The 24,626-nt window shown below is 43.0% G+C and overlaps 1 pseudogene; it reads right to left on the bottom strand.

Annotated features, from left to right (window-relative positions):
• Nucleotides 1–1,172: 1,172 nt before the first annotated feature.
• On the bottom strand, nt 1,173–20,888 carry LOC104660114 (annotated as a pseudogene).
• Between the last annotated feature and the right edge of the window lie 3,738 nt (nt 20,889–24,626).

Below are 24,626 nucleotides of genomic sequence, written 5' to 3'. Positions count from 1 at the left end.
GGCAAAGGCCTGGAGTTACATACAAAAAGGAGCTGGTCTCTGGAGGCTTGGATTTTGACCAATTATTTGGGTAATTGGAGCCATTTTGATTAGGCAAAATCAGCCCAGATGAAGTAAGGAAGAGGGAGAAGAAACTCACCTGACCCCCTTCCTGTGCCTTTCCTGGGTTTCATTCTTTTGTTGTCAGAGGGAATGGGCTTGGAAAGTGTGTAATGGAAGAACGAAATGAATAACACTTTGAGAGAGTTGTTTTCACCCAGTGATGCATTTCAGAATCTCTTTGGGAAGTTTTTGAAATTTACGTGGCCAGGCCTGACATCTGACTCCGAGGCCCAGGGTGTGGAGCCAGCACTGACCTGCTCTGCTGAGCTTCTCATGGTGTCCTTGGTTGGGAACACCTGTCACGTGTGTTTCCTCTACTGGGAGAATCTGCCTATGGGAAGAAAGGGCACAGATGCTATACAGCCATCTCTGGAGACAGTGCCTGTGGAATTTTTCAGGGTAACCACACCCTTTATTCTGCTAGCTGGGTGAGAATTCTAATGATAGCAACATCTGCCAGTGTTCCTAGGAATCTCAATTTCAGAAGATACTTTCAAGTAAGATTTTCGAATCTCTTCTAGAGTTCCAGAGTCTGTTTACATCCCATTCCTTTGTTAATGTTTATAGTCGGGTTTTATCATCATATTAGAGACGGGGAAGAGGCTGACTGGGGCCTCCTTGGGTGCTGGCAGTGCTTGATTTCTTGCCTGGATATTGATTCCATGGGTGTATTCATGTTGTAAAAATTCAGTGAGCTGCTCATTCAGCATTTGTGCACTTTTCAGTAAATATATGATACTGCATTTGAAAGTCAATTTAGAAACAAATGAATATATTTAAGAGTTTAAATTATAGTACCATGAATGCAGAGACCGTTTTCCCCATGGCTAAGTCCCCAAAGGCTGATGTACTCCTAGGATAACTGGCCCCGTGGCTCTGTGCTTTGCCAAGGATGCAGTTTGGCACCCCAGCAGGGACACAGGGTCACCTGTGCAGAGAGCCTCCGTGGGCGGTGGGAATGGCAATCTTGGATTTCCTGACTTTTGTGCATTGATGGTTTCACTCACAGAGTCACTTTAACCCAGTTTTGTAGACTGAATGAAACCATTGGCAACTTTCTGATTTGTTTTTCAGCCTGAGTCGAAGCTGGTAAAGAGGCCAAGAATTCCCAAGCTTTCCCAGGCAAGTGGGGAAGAACACTGGGACGCCTTTTCCTCCTCCTCTGTCCATCTGCAGGCCAAGTGTGCATCAGTCACAGGCAAACTCTGAATCGAGCTTTGTGCAAGTCTCTGGAAAGAGACCCAAGATCGTGTGAGGAGCAAAAGTGACAGTGCTGGTGGCAGCGACATCTGCAGAGCCAGCCCCATCCCTGTCTGCAGCAGAATACGTATGGGAATCCTTTGTGCGAACAATCCACCCAGGGTAGAATGGGGCTTTTGACATCAGCTGAGACCCAGGCTGCCTTACAATGAGAGGCCTGTTGGTCAAAGGAAGGACTATTTAATGAACTGAGAATCTGAGGCCAGCTCTGGCCATCTGCACTTAGAATCATTAGAGCAACTCTACTGTAACTGGCAACATTGAATAATGCAACAAATTCATATTTCAAAATTGTGAACTTTAAAATTTTGTGTTTGTGTCTATGATGAAAAGCATTATATAAACATTTGATACTACCATTTTTTTAGTAAGGAAGCCTGAAAAAGTGTCTCTCTTTTGACTCTGAGGTCAATAATGATAATGGTTTTTCACCTACACTGGGATAGAAATGTTCTGTCAAGGATATGAAAGCACTTTATGAGGATGAAATTCATTAAAGCCCTTGATAATCAGGTAGGGAAGACAGGTGCTCACAATTGTCACCACTTGGTGAGTGAACACACCGAGGCTCGGGGAGGACAATGACTCAGGAACAAGGTCGAATCGCAGGTGGGGGGTGAAGCTGATCCCTAACAGCATCCTCCAGCCCCTAGCGCTGAGGAAGGACATGGAGGGCTTGCATCGACTTTTCCTGGCAGGCTTGTGATTCCCAGCCAGAATGCAGGTGGCAATGTTATGATTCCTGGCATAACCTTCAATGCTTCAATGATAATCTCTGCCAGTGCCAGGCACCAGCTGAGTGTCACTGTGCAACTTCCAGGCTTAAGTGACGCATGCCGAGGTTTTCAGAGCAGTCTCTCATTTATTAGTTGTGTTGGAAAGAAATCTCTGTTACCTAACTGGGTACCTCTGGATTTTAACAGCTGTGGTTTATAAGAGATTTGGGAGGTGGTTTGTTTTCAAAGTGCCTTTCACAAAGTAACACCTTAGATTGTAGTTTACATTCCGTTCCAGTAGGATAACTTGCAACACTTCTGTGCTCAGAAATCCAACTGTGCAAGAAAAGTCAGGTTATATTTTCATACAGCCCATTTTGGCAAATATGCCTTCACACTACTTTCCCTCCTCCTCACCGCTATTGGCAATAGTCCCAATGGAAGAGTTTTATGTCAAATGTTGAGTATCTTGGAAGCTGTCCTGCACAGACACGACTGCTTGGCTGCGTGTTGGAGAGTCGTGGTTGGACTGGGAGACCAGGAAGGTCACTTCTAGCCTGAGATGTTATGACTCTAGAACTAATTAGTTTCAATTCATAACATGAAATGCTACTAGCTACCATTTGGTAGGCTTTTTCTGTGTTCCAGGCTCTCTGCTAAGATCTTAACATTATTCTAATTACAAAATCCCTGCCATTATTAACCTCGTTTTACATAAGAACAAAGGGGTTTAGGGAAATCAAAAACTTGTCCAATGACACAGATTTAAGATTTAGCAACTGATGGCCACAAGGAAATGGATTACAGATTATTCTAATTTGACGCTCTAAAACCGCAATTTAACCAGAATGAAATTTAGGGCTGCGTGCTGTGGCTCATGCCTGTAATCCTAACACTTTGGGAAGCCAGGTGTATCCCTTAAGCCCAGGAACTTGAGAGCAACTTGGGCAACATGGTGAAACCTGTATCTACAAAAAATACACAAATTAGACAGGTGTGGTGGTGTATGCCTGTAGTTCCAGCTACTCAGGAGGCTGAGAGAAGGGAGGATCGCTTGAGCCTAGGAGGTTGAGGCTGCTGCAAGCTGTGATGGTGCCACTGCACTCCAGCCTGGGCAACAGAGGCAGACCCCAGCTCCAAAAAAAAAAAAAAAAAAAAAAAGTAGGTACCTTGTGATTGCCCTTCTCTGAGATTAGCTCATGGCTCCAGCTCTCAGGGTGGCGAGTAATGATTCTGTGGTCAGATGCAGTTTTGAAGTCAGGCAAGAAAACCTTCAACAAGAGCTAGAGATGTCCTGTCTATGAATTTCTCCTCTAGGCTTAGGGATAGCCCTGGGATTCCTGTCATGCCAGTTAGAGATCCACTCATGGTAAGCAATACAAATGCCCCGGAAGAGACAGTGCATTAATTGTCACCCGTTAGCAGCATTGTGTGAATTAGTGTGATTTAACACTTGCCCAGAGGGATGAAACTCTAGCTCCATAGGGTAGGTCCTGATATTACTCCTGGAGCGGGCAGCCAGCTCAGCTCACGGGGAGCTCTGAGAAGTCTCTCAATGCCTCGCATGCAGCCCCTGCTCAGGAGTCATGTGTCACTTCACAGTCTTGCTTTCCAGGGGGTCAAAGCATGATGTTTATGAGAAACAAATACTCAAAATTCTGACTTGTGCGAATACAGGATACATGCAACAAAACGACTGCAATCTATTTTTAACATGTGGCCTGAGAAGTCAGGTTTAATACGACTATGTAATATATAAATAATATATTTTCCACAAAAGGAAAATGTAAATAATATGTCTATTTCCTTTTTTTTGTGGAAAATTACTCCCACAATTTGGTCCCAAGGCGGTCTTATTTGTCATCAGGTCTGTGGCTAAATGTCTTATAAAGGAATGCTTCTTTCTTTCCAGAGGGGTACAGGAACAGTCTACACTGACTGCTTTTACCTGTAAATGTTTTGAGAATTCAGAAGTCACTTTCCTTCCACAATAGGTGCTAGGCATTTTGTTTAAATAAAGCAAAAACCTTTCTGTCATAAAGAAGATGTTAATAACTATAGTGTTCTTAAAGCTATGCAAAATATACAAGTACAATCTAACACTCATGGTGAAAAATACAGTAATTAAGAGCAATTCAAGTTTATTTTTGTTTTGGTTTAACTTTGGAATTAAAATAAACTCAAAAATTAAAAAAATAGAAAATGGTTTTATTACATGTCAGATAATTGAGATATAAAGTATATACCAGATACTGCAAGAAAATGTTTCATCTCATTTTAATGGGCACTCAATGCCCATTAAAAAATCAATACCCAATACAGATTTCATCCATGAAGCTAATATTTTCTCAGATTTTATGAGGGCTGTTTTTCAGCTCTGATGGTTTCAAAAACACTTTGAGGCTCAGGTGGAAGCTGTGTGGTGATGACGGGCTGCCTCCTACTGGCTGGCAAGAAGACGGGGTTTTCTGAGCCCAGCCCAGGGCCAGTGTCTCCTGCAAAACTACACTTCTGTGAAAGGGGTAGGACCAAATGCTAACCATGAGGGCCTTTTGGCTTCTGCAAGGAGATCACTGAGACTCTACAGATCACATAAAATAAGCAAGGAAAATGAACTCCCATATGTATCTCTCTCACTGCCACTGTACCATTTGAAAGATGTCCTAAAACTTCAAACGCATGCAGGCAGGTGAGATCTAGTCCACCTTTAAGGCCTATGAACTATTATGAGATTCTTTTTGTTCAACAAGTGAGGGGAGCATTTATAAAATGGTAAAAAAATTATCTTGGAAAGCATCCTCACTAGTAGAAGTACCTCATTAAATAGAGGTACAAAGGGTGGGGGAATTTAGGTGGGCCAAGGTTGGAATTGCATCCTGACCCCACACCTGGTCCCGCATGTCCTGAAGTGTGTGCAGGCCCCGCAGAGTCTCCCTCCTGCTGCAGGGCTCAGGCTAAGGGCATCTCTTGATGAGGATATGTGCTCCGAGGCCAGTGCTGCTGGGGAAACTTCTGCAGCTTCAGTGTCTCCTCTGGATTTGCTGACCTTCTAGACCCATTGGTCTTCCCTTGTCCTTTATAAAATTTGAGTCTTTGTTGCCTTTCTGAACACTAGGATTGCCATGGTATATAGAAAGGGGAAAGCATTGGAGGTGAAATCAATCCATCCGTCAATCAACAAATCAATTTTGAACTCACAGAATAAAATGTCCAGTGCAAGACAGGCTGGCTAAAATAGGATTTTGAAGGAGTTATACTTGAAATTTACTTATTAATCTATGTATCTTTGACACTGACATTTCACCCAAACATCCATTCAATATCTCCAATACCTGTCATGTTTCTTCTGTTTTTGTCTTATTAATTATCTTATTAAGGTAATAGTGTAAATCTTTCAAAATTCTTTTAGTGCTGGCTGGACAAATGAATCCTAAATTAGGGAAAGCAGATATATTTTGACTGGTACTTCTGTTATAGCAAACTGACCAACTACCAAGTGGACCTCTTGTAGCTACCCCATCTTAATCCTCTTTATGATTTCTTTCTATGTGCTTATCAATAGATCCACAATTCTCCTATTTACTCAGACACAACATTTGGGGACCTGTCACTCATTCATTTATTAATCTACTTGTTTTCTTAATTAATGAATATTTATGGAACGCTTATTAGGTCCCAGACATGGTTCTAGATGCTGGGAGTACAGCAGGGACCAAAACTGATCATCTCTGCTTTGTTTAGCTTATAGATTAGTAGGGTAGAAAGTCAATAAACTTGATAAATACATTTTATATCGGATAGTGATATATCTTCACATGGCCTCTCCTTCTGGGTCTCTGTGTCTTCTCTTCTGTCTTTTATTGGGACACATTGGATTTAGGGTCCACCTGGATAATCTGAGATGTTCTCATCTCAAGACCCATAACTTAATTTAATCTACAAAGACCCTCTTCACAAGTAAGGCACAATCATATATTCCAGGTGTTAGGATGTAGATATATTTTTTTGGAGGGGGGAGCACCATCCAACCCACTACAAAGAAGAACACTGGGGTAATTTTTTTTTTCAATTTAAAATTAGACCTTATTGGGGAGGCCTTTCAGAGAAGGTGAAATTTGAATAAAAATGTGAAAGGAGCAAAGGATCTGCAGACTCCTGGGGCAAATCACGCAGGTGGCAGGAAGGGCAGGTGTGAAGGGTTTGCCTGCATTGTTCAGGAACAAAGAGGCCAGGTTGGGTGCATTGCAGGCCTGGGTAATGATATAGGATTTTAAAAATTTATTTTAAGCCAGGCATGATGGCTCACACCTGTAATCCCAGCATTTTGGGAGGCCGAGGCAGGAGAACTGCTTGAGCTCAGGAGTTTGAGACCAGCCTAGGCAACATAGCAAGAACTCATCTCTACAAATAAAAAAATAAAAAAATTGACTGAATGTGGTGGTATGCATCTATAGTCTCAGCAACTCTGGAGGCTCAGGAAGAATGATCACTTGAGCCTAGGAGGTTGAAGCTGCAGTGAGCCATGATCGTGCCACTGCACTCCAGTCTGAATGACAGAGTGAGACCCTCTCTCAACAATTTTTTAAAAATTTCATATATATTTTTTCATTATTTTTCTTTTATATTTCAGAGATGGGGTCTTGCTATGTTGCCCAGGCTGGAGTGCAGTGGCTATTTTTTCTTTTTCCTTTTTTGTATTTCTAGTAGAGATGGGGTTTTATCACGTTGGCCAGGCTGATCTCAAACTCCTGACCTCAGGTGATCTGCCTGCCTTGGCCTCCCCAAGTGCTGGGATTACAGGAGTGAGACACCGGGCCCGGTCTTGTAGTGGCTATTCACAAGTGCAGTCATAGCTACCTGTAGCCTTGAACTCCCATGCTCAAGCAACCCTCCTGCCTGAGTCTCCTGAGTAGCTGAGACCACAGGCATGTGCACCAGCACTGCAGGCTGACACGACCTGACTTCTGCTTAACAGCACAATGCTGGCTGCTGTGTGAAGAATAGACAGAAAAGGCAAAGAGAGAGGCAAGAAGATCTGCTCAGATGCAATAGTCACACAGGAGTGGATGGTGGCTTGAACCACAACGGTCGCTGCAGAAATGGTTGGGTTCTGCTGTGTTTTAAAGACACCATTGACAGGATTTGCTTATTCATCAAATGTGGGGGTGAAGAAAAAGAGGAGTCAAGGATGACTCCACATGTTTGGCCTGAGCAACTGGAAAAAATAAAGTCATTACTGAGACGTGGAAGACTGGGGGCATCAGAAGCTTAGTTGTGGACACTGCAGGCCATCCAGATGACATGGCTAGGAGAGAGTGGGGTATGCAAGTCTGCGGGACAGGGGAGGTCTGAGCTGGAGATGTACATTTGGGACTTACAAACCTAGAGAAGATACTTAAAGCCACGATATGGGGTAACACCACCAAGTGTGGAAAGGAAAGAGAAGTGTGCCGGGAACTGTGCTCTGGGACACTCCAGTCCTTAGCGCCCTGAGGAACCAAGGAATCTGAGAAGGAGAAGGTGGAAAATCAGAAAGCACGGTGTAGGTCAGACGTGGTGGCTCATGCCTGTAATCCCAGCACTTTGGGAGGCTGAGGTGGGTGGATCAGCTGAGGTCAGGAGTTTGAGACCAGCCTGATTAATATGGGGAAACCCCATCTCTACTAAAAATACAAAAAATTAGCCAGATGTGGTGGCATGCACCTGTAGTCCTAACTACTTGGGAGGCTGAGACAGCAGAATTGCTTGAATCCAGGAGGTGGAGGTTGCAGTGAACCAAGATCATGCCATGCACTCCAGCCTGCGTGACACAGTGAGACTGTCAATAAAAGAAAGCAAGGAGGGCCGAGTCCGGTGGCTCTTACACTTAACCCAACACTTTGGGAGGCAGAAGCAGGAGGATTACTTGAGCTTAGCAGTTCAGGATCAGCCTGGGCAATACATTGAGACGCTGTCTCTACAAATAATAATTAAAAAAAATAAATAGCCAGGCATGGTGGCCTGCACCTGAAGTCCCAGCTACTAAGAGGCTGAGGTGGGAGGATGGCTTGAGCCTGGGAGGTGGAGACTGTAGTGAGCTATGATTGCGCCATTGCCCTCCAGTCTGGGTGACAAAGCAAGGCTTTGTCTCTAAAAATAAAAAAAAAAAAATTTTTAAAAGCATGAAGCAGGGAAGGCAAGAGAAGAAAGTTCTCGATTTTCTACTCATTCATCCACTCTCCAGTTATGGCCCACGCACATCCTCCAATGCAGCTATTTCTTCCTTTCAATCATTTCTTATCCCTTTCCTGTTCTTCCTACACTCATGTTCTTCCCCATTTTTTAGCACTAGAATCAGTTTGAGGTACAAAAGGTGAGATTTCTTTTTTAAAGTGTTGAGAAAAATAAAGCGTAGAAAAAGAAACCCCAATGGTGGGATTTCAGACCCCCATTCTTCCACCACAGGCATACTGGTTCCTCCTCTTTTTATTCTGTCTGCATGGTGGGGGTCCTTCTTGATCGGCTGGTGGAGGAGGAGAAAGGCCAAGCTTTGTTTGTGGACGGGTCAGCGTGGGGTAAGATGCAAGCCGACACTGGACTGCTGCTGCACTGCAGCTTCTCTCAGGCTGGCCCTGAAACACAGAGGTGACAGGAACGCCAAGGGGTGGTGAGTTGGGCAGTGCGCCTCATCATTCACTGAGCGCTAAGGAGAGTGACCGGGATTCCTGAACTAGGGCAGACGGCTGGGCTGGTGGGCCTAGGCCTGCAAGGAGAAAGCCTGGACCATCAGGGACAAGCAGGTCTGGGGCACAAGTGAGTGGCTGGGCACCGGCATGAAGATCTTGGTTTCTCTCTTTGGAGCCTGCCAGAGAGCATCCACCATGCCTGAGGCACTGAACTAGCAGGAAGAGAAGGGCTCACTCCGCAGAAGCCAGCCAGCCTTTTCATTGGCCACTCCAGTGCTGGTGGCATGGCAACACTGCAGATGGAATAGCCATGGTGCCGGATTCCAGGCAAGGCATGGGCCCACCCTGGAGACTCCGGCATGGTGCGATCCCTCTAAGCGACCGCCTGGGGCAGTTGGATCACATTGGACTCTGTAGCGTCTGGGTGGAAGAGAAAAAATAGGAAAGAAAAAAGACGAACACCTGACAGGAAGTCACTGACTGATAGGGAGTGCGGTCACCACTACTCTTGGTGTCTTTATTTCTGTGTCTGTATCACAAACAGGCATGCACATTTACATTTTATTACACTTTTCAAAATATCCACTAGGTGGAGAACTTGCACCAAGTTTGCCACAAACAGCGTTGCCCATCTAGAATCAATGGAGTTGCATTTATTTATTTATTTATTTATTTATTTATTTATTTAACCACTACTGAAATAAAATGATAGGTTCCAGCCGACAATGAAATGCATTTATGATTCTTCTTTGTGGCCTAAGCTTTTCACACATTTTAGGCCTGAAAACATTATACAGAATTACATTCCTCTTGTGATTGACTGTAACCATGGAATGTTTTAAGTAGGAAGAGATGAACTGTGTGAGGACAAGACTAACATTTTCACATAATTGTTTTTGCTGAACACTGCCTCTTGATTAGTTTATTGTGATTTATTCTAAGCTTTAAAAAATTTTCAAGGTGGTCTTTTTTTTCTGAAAGTGACTATTGATTGAAAGATAACTGTAGATTAAGAAAACAATTTTACTCATTAAAAAGCCTTATCCATTGATGTGCTTTTTACATCTCAATTTTCAAACACTGGGCAAAGGAATTTCTTTCTCCATGCATTGTTATTCTTCCTGATTATGGAGAAAGTTTTATGGAGGTCATAGAATGTAGGTTAATAGAATTTAGTATACTGTGCGTTCTTGGTTGCAGCTCCAAGCAGTGGGAATGTGGCCCCAATTTAGGAGCCAGCCAGCCCTGCTGCGAAAACATTGTACCAGGAATCCTTGCTGGCTCTGGAGGCCGCTGCTGTGCAGGCCTGTGTAGGTCCAGAGCCAAGAGCAGCATCTAGTTAGGGTCAGCCCTACGCACAGTCACAGCAGGGTGTCCTGAAAATAGCCTAGACCTCGGTCTCTAGCTCTTTAGAGCAGGGATTAGCAAACCAGCCCTTAGGCCAAATCCAGCCCGCTGCCTGCATTCCTAAGGCCCTCAAGCTAAGAATCGCTCCTACAAGCAAACATCTGCCATGGATTTAGGGAGAGGGAATGCTAACTTCCAATCATAATTAGGTGAACTGTTTTTCCTTCCCTGCCACATCCACTCTTCCCATTAGTAGACTTGTACTACAGAAAAATTATACTCAATTATTATTGCTATATTTTGAATTTTATCATTTAAAGTGTGTGGGAATTTATTTTCTCTCTTATTATATAAGTACATACATAATGTCCAAGATTTTACCTCTTGACCTACAAAGTCTAAAATAGTTACTATCTGGCTTTTACAGAAAAAGTTTGCTGACAGCTGCTTTAGAGGGATATTAACTTTTTGCTCCTCCTAAAATTATAGCTAAAATAGTGTGTGAAGCAAGTGAAGCTTTTCTGGAGAGAAGGTACCAGCTTTCTTTGATCTGAAAGGTGGCTATGATTAGCTACATGTTAAGAACCACCAGTCCCACTGGACAAAGGCCTGTCCATGCCATATAGTAATAATAACACTAATGGTAGTGGTAGTAGTAACTCGAAGTATTATGGGGCCAATACACAAAGATTGATCATGCATGCAAATATCTGTCTCCACAGTGAATTTAGGGGACCAAGTGGAGGGCTGAATTGAATTATTAAGAATTTGAGGACAGTTCTTTAGCCATAAATACAAAATATACAGATGCTCCTGAATCTATGCTAGGTTATCTCCCAAACCCATTGTATGTTGAAAATATTGTTTAAGTTGAAAATGCATCCAATACTCCTCATCTGCTGAACATCACAGCTTAGCCTTGCCTGCCTTCAACACGCTCAGAGCACTTACATTACCCTACAGTTGGGCAAAATCATCTAACACAATGCATATTTTAAATAAAGTGTTGAAGATCTCACGTAATTTATTGAATTTTTACTGAAAGTGAAAAATAGAATGGTTGTACATGTACTCAAAGTGCAGTTTCTACCGAATGAGTCAAAAACAGGAGTTACCCCCTCCGCCCCACCTTTTTTTGAGACAGGGTCTCACTCTGTCACCCAGGCTAGCATGATCACAGCTCACTGCAACCTTGAACTTGTGGGCTCAAGCGATGTTTCTGCCTCAGCCTCCTGAGTAGCTGGGACTACAAGCATGTCTGTCTAATTTTTAATTTTTTTGTAGAGACAGGGTCTTGTTATGTTGCCTGGGCTGGTCTTAAACTCCTGGCCTCAAGAAATTCTCCCACCTTGGCCTCCCTAAGTGCTAAGATTACAAGAGTGAACCACCATGCTTGGCAGGAGCCCTTTTTTGATGGACTTAAAGAAGAGCACAGACCTTAGCACTGAATATGCTTGTCATTTGTGTCTACAACTGAATGGCACATTGAATACGATTAACTGGGCATTTAAAACAGGTTACAATTAAATGTATGCAATGAGAGTTACTGAAGTTATTTATTCTTACGAATTTGAAGCTAACCTAACTATGACAGTATTCACAAGGAGTGAAGACATAAATTCTGTTATTTGGCATTTTCTGTGTCTCCTAGGGCCTATTCCGTTTTTCTAATAACAACTGCAAGACTCTGAGAGCTAACGCCTCTTGGAAAACAGAGAGGGGCAGAAAACCCTCTGACAACCAATAGTGAGTCCTTAGAATGCATGTTCAATATTTTAGTTCCATTCAGTTAGAATTTCTGGGAAGCTGAGCCTGTTCTAGGCTTTTCAGATCACACCCACAGGAATATTCAAATAGTCTAAATGAATATTGACCAAACACACCCTTCACCTTCTTGGTGGCATGCGCCTGTAGTGTCATGTCAGCTACCCTGGAGGCTGAGGCAGGAGGAGTGCTTGAACCCAGGAGTTGGAGGTTGCAGTGCACCATAATAGAAGCTGTGAATAGCCACTGCACTCCAGCCTGGGCAACACAGCAACACCCCATCTCTTAAAAAAAAAAAAATCAAAACCCAAAAAAATCCCACAATGCCTGCTTCATTTCTGGAGGTGGCTCAGGTTTATCCTTTTAGCAAAGATGAATGAAAACACTGGGTCTTTAACCCACCCACTGGAAAGAACTAGGGCACAAAGGAAAACAGACAGGACTATTACCTGTCATCCAAGCCAGCATATTCTGGCCCAGCAATCTGGGAAGTGGTGTCTCAAATGACTGTCTTTTTCCTTCTTTTTTTTCCAACAGGATACTTGCTCCACCTCATAAAAAGGAGGAGGATTTGCACCCCTTCTTTGATTGAGCTGTTTATGTTGGTGTGATTTCTGGCAAATGCCTCTGAGGGCTTAGCTGAGTGATTTGGATACAACATTGCCGACTGTTCCAATTTAGGAAACTCTCATGAGATTGCACGATGACAAAGACTCTGCAGAGAGGCGCAGCCCCACAGCGTTCGGATGCTCTAATCGGAATTCTGCTCTGCAAAGTTCCTTCTAATCCTCTTGTACCCTGCTGTGGCTAGCAGTCTAGGGAAGGGCAGCAAGAGCGAAAGCTGCAGGATACAGATTTAATTCAATCTAGCAAACATTGACTGAGCACCTCTGGTGTGCCAGACACTGGGCCAGGTTCTGGGGCTATAAAGATTAATAGGATATAGTCCCAGAACTCAAGGAGGCCATTGTTTACAGGCAAAGAGCCACAACCACAGTGGATAATAAAACAGAAACGGGGATGGAAGGGAGTTTGCCACTGAAGGAATGACATGGATGTGTCTTTAATGATAAGGAGACCTTGATAGGGAGAGAAGGGCAAGTGGCCATCCAAGGCAGAGAAAACCTCACAAAGCTAAGGAGGTGTCAAAGTCCATGGTATTTAGGGTAAAAGTTGGAATTACTTTGTCTTGGGGAGAGGTGGGAGAAAAGACTAGAAATGTGCAGCAACTGAGGGGCAATTGTTTATTCATTCAACAAATATGTACTGCTGGGATATAAAAACAAAAACAAACAAACAAATCCCTACCTATGTAGAGCTCACCTTTGGAGGCAGGAGGTGGAGTAGGGTGAAGACAGGTAATAAATAAAAAACCCAGGCAAATGATACAGTATATGTTTCAGTTTGCTAATGTTGCCATAACAAAGTATCACAAACTGTGTTGTTTAGGCAACAGAAGTTTACCATCTCATAATTCTTGAAACTGGAAGTCCAAGATCGAGGTGTCAGCAGGGTTGGTTCCTTCTGGGGGTGGTGAGGGAGGATCTGTTCCAGGTCTTGTCCCCAGCTGCTGGTGGCTTGCTGGCAATCTTTGGTGTTTCTTGGCTTGTAGGAGCATCACTTAGATCTCTGCCTTCACCTTTGTGTGGTATTCTTCCTGTGTATCCCTGTATCCAAATTTCTTTTTATGTAAGGACATTAACTGTATTGGATTAGGGCTCACTCTAATGACCCTATCTTTAGTTAATAATCTACAAAGATCCTGTTTTAGTTCACTTTTGTGTTGCTACAAGGAATACTGAGCTGAGTAATTCATAAATAAAAAAGATTTATTTGGTTCACGATTCTGCAGGTTGTGCAAGAAGCCTGGTGTCGGCATCTCCTTCTGGTGAGGCCTCAGGAAGCAAAGTGGAGCCTTGCAGAGGTCACACGGCCAGAGCAGAAGCAAGAGAGGGAGGGGAGGAGGTGCCAGGCTCTTTTTAACAATCAGTGCTCATGGGAACCAATAGAGCTAGAACTCAACACTGTGAGGACAGCACCAAACGTTCGTGAGGGACCTGTCCCCACAAAACAAACACCTCCCGCCAGACTCCATCTCCAACACTGGGATCAAACTTCAACACGAGGTTTGGGGGACAAAGAGCCAAACCATAGCAGATCCTCTTTCCAAATAATGTCACCTTCACAGGCTCTAGGGGTTAGGACTTCAACATTTTTTGAAGAGACTCAATTTAACCCACAGCAGTCTGTGAGCATGTAATGAGGCTTTGGAGAAAGATAAAACAGCAACAGTGTATTGAGGAGGGCATCTGTGTGTGGCACAGGAAAGGAGGAGGTTTGCAGATCTCAAGAAGGTGGTCTAGGATACGGTTCACTGCAGAGGAGACATTTGAACAACATCCAGAAGGAGGTGAGGGAGTGAGGTTCACAAATGCCTGGGGGAAGAGTGTTCTCAGCAGAGGGAAAAGTGGTGCAAAGGCCTTGAGTTAGAGTGTGCCTGCTGGATGTGAGAGGGGAGGAGGCTGGTGAGGCTAGAGCAGGGTAAGAAGAAGGCCTTATTAGGAAATGAGGTCAGTGATCATGGGCAGCAGGGGCAGGCAGGGTCTTACCACCACTGGAAAGACTTTGACCCTAGTCAGGGAATAGTATGGCACAGAAGAGTGAGACAATCCAATTTCAGCTTTAAAAGCTTTCCAGGATTGGCACAGTGGTCCACACCTGTAATCCCAGCAATTTGGGAGGCTGAGGTGGGAGGATTGCTTGAGCCCAGGAGTTCAAGACCAGCTTGGACAACACGGTGGGACTCTGTCTCTACAAAAAATTTTGTTTTTAAATTAGCTGAGTGTGGTGGCATGCACCTGTAGGCCTGGCTACTCTGAAGGCTGAGTTGGGAGGATCGCTGGAGCCCAGGAGTTTGAGGCTGTAGTGTCACTGCACACCGGCTTTGGCAACACAGCTAGACCCCTAAAAGAATCTCCCAAAACAATTTTAAAGTGACTTCCAAAATGCTTCTCCTAAAATATGAAATCTGTTCCATAGATTCCTATCAGATGATACACATCACCCCCTGCTTCCTCTTGACAACTCCATGATTTCTTTCTCTTTCTTTCTTTCTTTTTTTTTTTTTGAGATGGAGTTTCACTCTTGTTGCTCAGACTGGAGTGTAGTGGTGCAATCTCAGCTCAATGCAACCTCCACCTCCTGGGTTCAAGTGATTCTCCTGCCTCAGCCTCCTGAGTAGTTGGGATTACAGGCATGCACCACCACACCTGGCTAATTTTGTATTTTTAGTAGAGACAGGATTCCACCACATTGGTCAGGCTGGTCTCAAACTCCCAACCTCAGGTGATCCGCCCACCTTGGCCTCCCAAAATGCTGGGATTACAGGTGTGAGCCACCACAACCAGCCAACCCCGTGATGTTTTACAGCAGCTGACTTTCCCTGTACTGGCCCACAAAGCCGTTCCCTCCCTGCCCACAACTGCCTGCCCAGTCTGCCTGCCACTGCTCTTGACCTCAGATTCTATATCTCGTTCTCACTGGACTGGTGCTTTTCAGGACTTTCCTCCAGTCCCCACTTCTCTATGCCCAGAAGAAGACTGTGATGGGGAACAGTAACCATGGTTTAATATCCTGCCTTTTTGCTGATGTTGTTCACCTTTGTGGAACAGTGGAAAGAGCATAGATGTTTGGGGCGGGTGCGGTGGCTCATGCCTGTAATCCTAGCACCTTGGGAGGCTGAGGTGGGTGGATCACGAGGTCGGGAGTTCGAGACCAGCCTGGCCAACATCGTGAAACCCCATGTCTGCTAAAAATACAAAGGTTAGCTGTGTGTGGTGCTTGTAGTCTCAGGTACTTGGGAGGCTGAGGCAGGAGAATCACTTGAATCCAGGAGGTAGCGGTTGCAGTGAGCCGAGACCATGTCGTTGCACTCCAGCCTAGGTGACAGTGAGACTCCATCTCAAAAAAAAAAAAAAAAGCATGGATGTCTGAGCCAGGAATACTTGCATTACAATCAGGGCTTTGACAAGTGACAAGTGATCAAAGTGTGTCTTGATCACTCTCTGATCTCCATCTCGATGATGGACATAGCAATGTTTACTTAGTGGGAGTATTATAAAGGTAGAGGCAATGTGGTTAGAGTCATATTCAGTACCAGACTTGTAAGAGGCACTCAAGGAGTGGAAACTATTAGTATTAAATATTAGTTTGGAGCTCAGGGGAGAAATTGTTTGGAATGAGACTCTCAGGAGTTGTGAATATCTGTGGAAACTTGGGAAATTTACAATTTCCCAGGTAGATGGTGTAGAGAAAGAGACAAGGACCCAAGACAGATCATACACAATTAATTTAAATTTTAAATGACACTTAAAATTTCACCACATTTCACCGGTTTAAATTCAACTAATTTAGATTTGATGATATTGCAGGCAAAACTGGGTTGCAACTTACTTTTGTGCTATTTATGAGAAAATTAATAGGGGAAATGTGATTCAGAGCTCCTAATGTGGGGACGTTTAACCTACTTAAACAAGTAAACGTTTTAACGTTTTGTGAGAATCAGTTTAGTAGGATCCATTTATGTAGAGACCATGTGCTACTTGAAATGATGTAGAGATGTGAAATTGGAATTTTGGAGTCAGAAAGAATATAGATGATTAACATAGCCGCCTCATTTTAAAGATGAGGAAATAGAGAAACAAAAAGGTCAGCTGATTTATGCAAGCCCACACGGAACACGCCACAGAACTGAGCTGAGAAGCCAGGCCACATGACTCTTGTAAAGGTTCCTTTGGATAGGCTGGACGTGAATTTCTGCGTTAAAAGTCATCAACATTTTTTTTCTAGGCCACACCTGGTTAGCCATTAGTGTTTTTGCAAATTCTTGTTGGCAGTTAAGGGGGTGCTATTCACAAATTATTGTGTAACTCAGACTTACTATTAGTTCATGCTAGTGTTCCCAGTGTGATTCTGGAATGGACTACAGGGATTTGGCTGGTTTACTTGGGCAGAGTTGTAAAGAGAGACCAGTACAATGAATAAAATCCTGTTGGCAGTATCACACCGAACAAATGTTCTTTATTCAAAATAAAAAAAAAATAAAAAATTGGCCTCTAAACACTCAATTTAACTCACTGGTCCTTAATTAGGACCATTGTAAGTTTAAGATTTGCTGTCCAGAGTAAATTTTCTGAATCTTAAAGTCTGGCTTGCTATGCAACTTAGTCTCAGTTAAGATACAGAGCATTTTATCCACAGTTAAGATACAGAGCATTTTATCCACAATACAACACCCTCCCCTTATGATCTCACAACAAGGAACTACGGGAAATGCACTTTCAGCGCCATGGCTTTTCAGCCTTCCTCATTGGCTGAAATGTGAACACGCACACATTTATCACATTGGTTGTGTTCTGAGAAAAATCAGCTAAGACGAATGGTCTTAAAGAGTGAAGAGTTTATGCAGATTATTGTTGTTTGTGAAACCTTTTTGGCCAAGAGTGTATGAATTCTCCAGAATTCTTACTACTTGACTTCAGGAGAATCCGGAAAGAAGGAATCCAGTGAGATTCATTTTCAAAAGGTCTGTGTGTTTGTTTGACATAAAAATGTGTACTCTTAGCATTTTTTTTTTTTTTTTTTTTTTTTTTTTTTTTTTTTTTTGAGACGGAGTCTCGCTCTGTCGCCCGGGCTGGAGTGCAGTGGCCGGATCTCAGCTCACTGCAAGCTCCGCCTCCCGGGTTTACGCCATTCTCCTGCCTCAGCCTCCCGAGTAGCTGGGACTACAGGCGCCCGCCACCTCACCCGGCTAGTTTTTTGTATTTTTAGTAGAGACAGGGTTTCACCATGTTAGCCAGGATGGTCTCGATCTTCTGACCTCGTGATCTGCCCGTCTCGGCCTCCCAAAGCGCTGGGATTACAGGCTTGAGCCACAGCGCCGGGCATTGTTGTCCAGGCTGCCAAGACAAAATAAATCAGTGTGTTAATTACTTGAATAAAATAACAGTAGAAAAACAGCTGCAACTAATGGAAAGAAAACAAATAGAAGTCTGAAGTGTTATTCCACTGTGGAAGATTACAGACTATGCTGGAATTATACACATTAAGAAATCAATGAGAATGGACGCTTCGGACCTCTTTAAATCACATGACCACAATTAACTGTATGGACTTCTTTCTACCTGGCGAGGAAGCAGACAAATTATGACTCACCCTTTAAAATCCAAGATATGCATGACTTTGTCTTTTCTTCTTTTTTTTCTCCCTTGCTTTCTCCTTGAATTTATAATTATGATGGGAAGAAAAATGTAGATAAGACTTAAACATATATTTTTGGTCAGAAGAACAAAGAATCTATAAAAGATATTGGCATGAACCCTACTGCATTTATCATTTTTCCAAAGCATGTGGCTGGGATGTTCCAGATGCCCTAGGGCCAATCTTTCGTGCTGCAGGGTACTGGAACTTGCTGCTCCTTCTGCCTGGAACCTGCTCTTTCCTTGTCTGGTGAACTCTGACTCATGATGCAAAATTCAGTTCAAATACTTCCTAGTGACCCTCCCTGCAGACCAGGACCCCAATGTGTGCTGTCATTTCCTCCTGTACTTTTCCTTCATAGCTCTTCTTGGACATTGTAATTAAGGATTTACTTGATACTTTGGTCAATGTCTGCCTCTCCCTCTCAATGGTAAGATCCATAGGGCAGGGTCCTAGGTTGGTTTTCTCATCACTGTATGCCCAGGGCCTGGAATAGTGTTGGATTATTATTATTTTTTAATACCAATAGCTAGTTTTAATTTTTTTAAGGAAATACTACAATTTAAAAAAGTTCCAAAAAATTAACAAAATTTCCAGCAATGATTACTTTTGAAATGCAAAGATTTGAAGCATAATTTATACAAAACTAAAAACCGAAAGGATTTATTCTTACTTTTTCCTTTTTAAAAAAATCCTGACAATTTGTCACAAGAAAGTTCAGCAAGTTACAGCAGCTGCAGCCTCCATCACCCTTGGAATCACTGTCCCTCTTCATGAGGACAGAGTGCCACATTGAGGGCAGCAACACGTCTTCAGTTGGTTTCTTAGGGTTTTCCTCCAAGTCTGTGTTACTCGCTCCAGATTCAGACAGTTTCCACTCCACCTTATCTCTTGTCAAGTTCATGCTGCCAAACACCAGAGGACGGATAAACTGAGGCTTGATATCTCCTTCCAGGTAAACAAATATCGTGGGCAGATTCCTATCAGGATAATTGGGTGTGCAGGTTGTTGTTGAAATGGCTTTGATAAATTTGACATTAGGAAACTTCCTGGCAAGTCCACTGAGGTGCTGATTTATCAGGGCACGGGGGGAAGTCCTTGTTTGTAAAGGTGCAAGATGACCCGCAAACCCTCACCAGGTAACTTCTTGAACATAATCCTTTCCTGAGACCTCCAAGACTTCTCCACATTTATTCTTCAGTTTAGGTACTTTCCACTCACCCAGTCTCTGCTGCCTGTACATTTCAATAGCATGTTCATCCTCCTCATTACATTTGTCTTCATGACCCTCCAACTCTTCAAAGTCATATCTTCATATGTTTTCACCACTGACTGTTGGAGGATACATTGCTACTCTTCCTCCTTTTTCTCCAATTCTTTCAGACTTTCCTTGGCGGGAAATTACATAATTACATCTTACACAGCAAGGGCATCTTGAAAGAACTCTGTCTGCCTTGGGGTACTGCATCTTGTTTGCAATTGCTCAAGCCAGTTGCGCTGTGGTGCCCCCATCCCTCCGCTCCCTTTTGCCCAGAGTTGGATTCTCAATCAGTATTTGTTGAGTAAAACAACAAACCTCTGCCCGCTCAAGCCTGTAATCCCAGCATTTTGGGAGGAGGCTGAGGCGGAAGGATTACTTGAGGCCAGGAGTTCAAGACCGGCCTGGGCAACATAGTGAGACCTTGTCTCTACAAAAAGTACAAAAAATTAGTCAGTGTGGTGGCACTAGCCTGTGGTTCCAGCCACTTGGGAGGCTGAGGTAGAGGATTCCTTGAGCCCACAAGGTTGAGGTAAAGTGACCGGTGATCACGCCACTGCACTCCAGCTGGGTGACAGAGCAAGACCCTTTCTTAAAAAGCCAAACAGGCCGGGCGCGGTGGCTCAAGCCTGTAATCCCAGCACTTTGGGAGGCCGAGACGGGTGGATCACGAGGTCAGGAGATCGAGACCATCCTGGCTAACACAGTGAAACCCCGTCTCTACTAAAAATACAAAAACTAGCCGGGCGAGGTGGCGGGCGCCTGTAGTCCCAGCTACTCGGGAGGCTGAGGCAGGAGAATGGCGTGAACCCGGGAGGCGGAGCTTGCAGTGAGCTGAGATCCGGCCACTGCACTCCAGTCCGGGCGACAGAGCGAGACTCCGCCTCAAAAAAAAAAAAAAAAAAAAAAAAAAAAAAAAAAAAAAAGCCAAACAAAACACTTTAACTAACAATAATGCCCACTGTTTATGTAATGTTGTTGTGTCAGGTACTGTAACAAATGCTTGCCATATTTTAATTAAATATCACTTCACAAAGTTTTACTTTATTCCCAATATATATATAACACTATCTTCATTAGTCAGTCATTTGATATAAGTCCAGACCTTTTCTTTGATTATGAGTTCATTGATTATGAGTTCACTGATTGGAAGTTCTTTAGTTTTTTTTTTTTTTTTTTTTTTTTTTGCATACAACACATCTATAATGCCTCATTTATAATTTCTAAAATGTCTAGGATATAAGAACACCTGCAATGGAATTTGAGTGCAGAATCTTTTTAGATTTTTAAAACTTCTCCCAAACCAATTTTTCTGGCTAATCACCAACAACTAATTTGACAGCATTTTAAAATGATTTGTCTTTTATTTTTTGTCTTTGTACTTTATGGGTATATAAAATGTTTGTTCTGTAATTAAAATAGCAACTAAAATTGGCACATTTAAAAACAAACACAATTGTATTTTGGTGGTGAACCACTGGTAGGCGGGGCTTTATCTTCTTGTGGGCCTGCTTGCATGGGGGATTCTGGGAGTGTGCGGAAAAGATATTGATGCTAAAGGGAGCTGGGAAGATCTTTTTTCCTCTAGAAATGCTGAATAAACTTTGTGTTATGTGCCTGTGTTTCTACTGTGACTCATCACATGAGGTCAGGTGTGAAACTTTCAACTTTCCACAGGTGGCATCATGTTGGCATTCAAAAAGTTTCAGATTTTAAAGCATTTTGGATTTCAGATTTTCAGGATTTTAGGAATGCTTAACCTATAATAGGAATCTCAGAAGACTGTACAGAAAAAATGGGTAGGAGGAAATATTTCAAGAAATAACAAAAGAGGTTTACCCACAGCTGAATGATCCCAGAATGTTTCCCAGAACAATGACTAGGTAATAGACTCATTTCAACTTACCACTGTAAAGTTTCCAGAAAAATATTAAAAGAGAACAAGAAATTTCCAGAGATAAAGAAAACAAATAAGCAAAAAAACAAAGTCACTTATAAAAGAACAAAAATCAGACTATCTTTTGAACTTCCCCTCAGCAATCCTGGATTACTAACGAATACTGGCATGTACTTTCTTTTCTTTTCTTTTTTAAGAGAAGAGCCGCCCCCTGTTGCCCAGGCTGGAGCGTAGTGATGCGATCTTAGCTCACTGCAGCCTTAAATTCCTGGGCGTGGCACAGGCAGGTCTTGAACTCCTGGCCTCAAGCGATCCTCCTGCCTTGGCCTCCCAAGGTGCTGGGATTACAGGTGTGAGCCACTGCACCCAGCTGGAATGCATGTTCTAAGTTACAAGGCAACACTATTTTCAATCTCACATTTTATACTCAGCAAAGCTCTCAATCAAGAATGAGGGTAGAATGAATAGCTCTTCAGGTATGTAGGATTTAGGTTTACTTGTTCCATATAGTTTCTTAGGGAGTTACTTGAAGGACGCGATCCAGTTCAAGGAGGGAGTAAATCAAGAAAGAAGGCATAGGGTCCATCTCAGAGGAATAACAAAGTGAGGTTCCCGCATCATAGCTAAGGAGCACATCTGCAGACCCTCTTAGTCTAGATGGAGGCACAAAGAGGGAAAGATCTGGAAAAATGGGAGACTGACGATTTGTGGGATCTTTGAGAAACTGGAAAAGTAAAGATTTGATACAGGCAAGCAATGCAAAGAAGCAATTGAAGCAGAAGAAAGGAGAAACAGGAAAAGGGAAAGGAGGAGGAAGAGGAGGAGGAGGAGGAGAAACTCTTAAAGAACACAAAAGAACACAAAAATTTGGAATGTAATAATAATACTTGGCAGCATAGTCAATAATATTACATAGGCATAATAACAGAAATAGTGTTTGCTGATTTTCAAATTTTCAGATCAATCAAAGAACAAGGGAAAGAAGACTTGATTATGTATACACACAAAAAAAGAGTTATCAAAACTGACAAGAAAAAGTAAGTCAAGGTACTTAAAGTAGTGCTGAAAGTTATAAGGTAAAGTGGAGAGAAAAGAAGAAAGAAAAAGACCACTAATAATCCCTTTTTACCACGTAAGAGCTCAAGAGATATCTGCATATTTATATGCAGTATTTAAGTTAAAAGATAATCAACAGGCCGGGCGCGGTGGCTCACGCCTGTAATCCCAGCACTTTGGGAGGCTGAGGTAAGTGGATCACGAGGTCAGGAGATCGAGAGCATCCTGGCTAACATGGTGAAACCCCTTCTCTACTAAAAATACGAAAAAGTAGCCGGGCGCTGTGGCGGATGCCTGTAGTCCCAGCTACTCGGGAGGCTGAGGCAGGAGAATGGCGGGAACCTGGAAGGTGGAGCTTGCAGTGAGCTGAGATCGCCACTGTACTCCAGCCTGGGAGACAGAGTGAGCCTCCATCTCAAAAAAAAAAAGAAAAAAAAAAAAAAAAAAAAAAGAAATCAACAGAGGAACGAACAATTCTTACTTTCAGTGGCAGGAGGGGAGGAGAGAGGAAGGCTGTCATGCCTTAGAAAGTCCATAGGTGTCGATACTTAATGTATCAAACCATAGTGATTTAAGCTTGTTATTTGGAGAGCAGGCAACTACCAGAAAAACTAAAAATAAAAAAATTATCATAGTTCATATAGTGCCCCTGATACACAGAATTGAGATTGTGGAGGCCCGGGAAACACAATTGTTGCTTTTCATTTTTAAACTCTTCTTATTAAATTCGAGCACTCATTAGCTTCATCAAAATTTAAAATATATCTATTTAAAAATAATGCTAGTGGGCCGAGTGCAGTGGCTCACGCCTGTAATCCCAGCACTTTGGGAGGCCAAGGCAAGTGGATCACAAGGTCAGGAGTTTGAGACCAGTCTGACTAACATGGTGAAACCCCGTCTCTACTAAAAATACAGTAATTAGCCAGGTGTGGTGGTATACACCTGTAATCCCAGCTACTCAGGAGGCTGAGGCTGGAGAATTGCTTGAACCCGGGAGGCAGAGGTTGCAGTGAGCTGAGATTGTGCTATTGCATTCCAGCCTGGATGACAGAGAAAGACTCTATCTCAAAATAATAATAATAATAATGCTAGTGAACATATCACATTAAACTTTGGTTATTGCTTGGTTATGTCTTCTATTCTTTAGGAAAAAAATTTGACTAGCTAAATTATAACAATTATTATTATTTCTAATACTGAGAAAAGTATTTCAACATAGGCATGTGTCTAGGACAGGGGACTCCAAAAGCTCTAATCAGTCTTTTGCTTTTAGTAAACCTAGGAAAATGTGTTAATGTTTGGCCACAAGGCAGTCTTTTCAAGGGTGAGATGTTTTTGTAGCTGCCTCTGTTATTTTCTCCAGAGGACTGCAGAGTGTGAAGACTATAGACAATTGCTAAGTTGCTTCTCAGGGCGTTTCCAGCCAGTGTCAAGGAGATGGCCACCTTTGTGCCTCTCTGGATGGGAGCTGGGGTGCATGAAGGCTTGGTGTTTGTCCTTGTACTCCAGGGTGTTAGATGGGGCATCCTGTGCTTTTGCTCAAGTGTCAACTTTCCAGAAAGGCTATCCTGGGCCCTGCTTTCTGAAGCAGTGTTCCCTGACCCCACTCTTTTCCATTCCTTTACCTACTTTGTGTTTTCTAAACTTCTCCTCACCTAGCATTATGCTATACAGGTTTTGGCTTTTGTTTTTAGATTTGAGGTCTCCCTGTTTTGCCCACGCTGATCTCAAACTCCTGGCCTCAAGCAATCCTCCCACCTCACCCTGACAGTGCTGGGATTACAGGCACGAGCCACTGTGCCTGGCTGGTTTTTGTTTATTCTCCATCTATTCCACACCAAAAGGTATGATGTACCTTTTGGGGGAAAAATGTTATTTTGCTCACTTCTCTATCTGTTGTTCTTTCTATTATATTTCTGTTTTTTTTTATTTCATATTAAGTCTTTCAAATCTGGTGTATATTTTACATTTAAGTTGCATCTTTATATTACTCAATAGCCACATTTTAAGTGCACATGCTCAGGACAATTCCTGAGTGTCTTCCGGAACATACTCTCTCACTTACTGAGGTCTCTCTTCTGGGGCATTTGGGGGCTTCCTTTCTGGGGAAGCAGATAGGAAGAAGCAATTAGCTACCTGAAAAAGTAGAAGGTTCTAAGAAACTGTGAAAGTCCAGAGCAACAGCCCTCCTTGGTGTTTATTGGATTTTAAATGGGTTTAACCTTAAGTTTGCTTAGTGACTGTCATGCCTTTACCAACATGTCTCTCGGTGATTTTTCTGGAGGTCAGTAACACCTAACTCC

Source organism: Rhinopithecus roxellana, chromosome 9 (genome assembly GCF_007565055.1).
Source record: "Rhinopithecus roxellana isolate Shanxi Qingling chromosome 9, ASM756505v1, whole genome shotgun sequence".
In the NCBI taxonomy this organism is placed as follows: domain Eukaryota; kingdom Metazoa; phylum Chordata; class Mammalia; order Primates; family Cercopithecidae; genus Rhinopithecus; species Rhinopithecus roxellana.
Note: the sequence above shows the minus strand (reverse complement) of the source record. Positions and strands in the feature narration are given on the sequence as shown.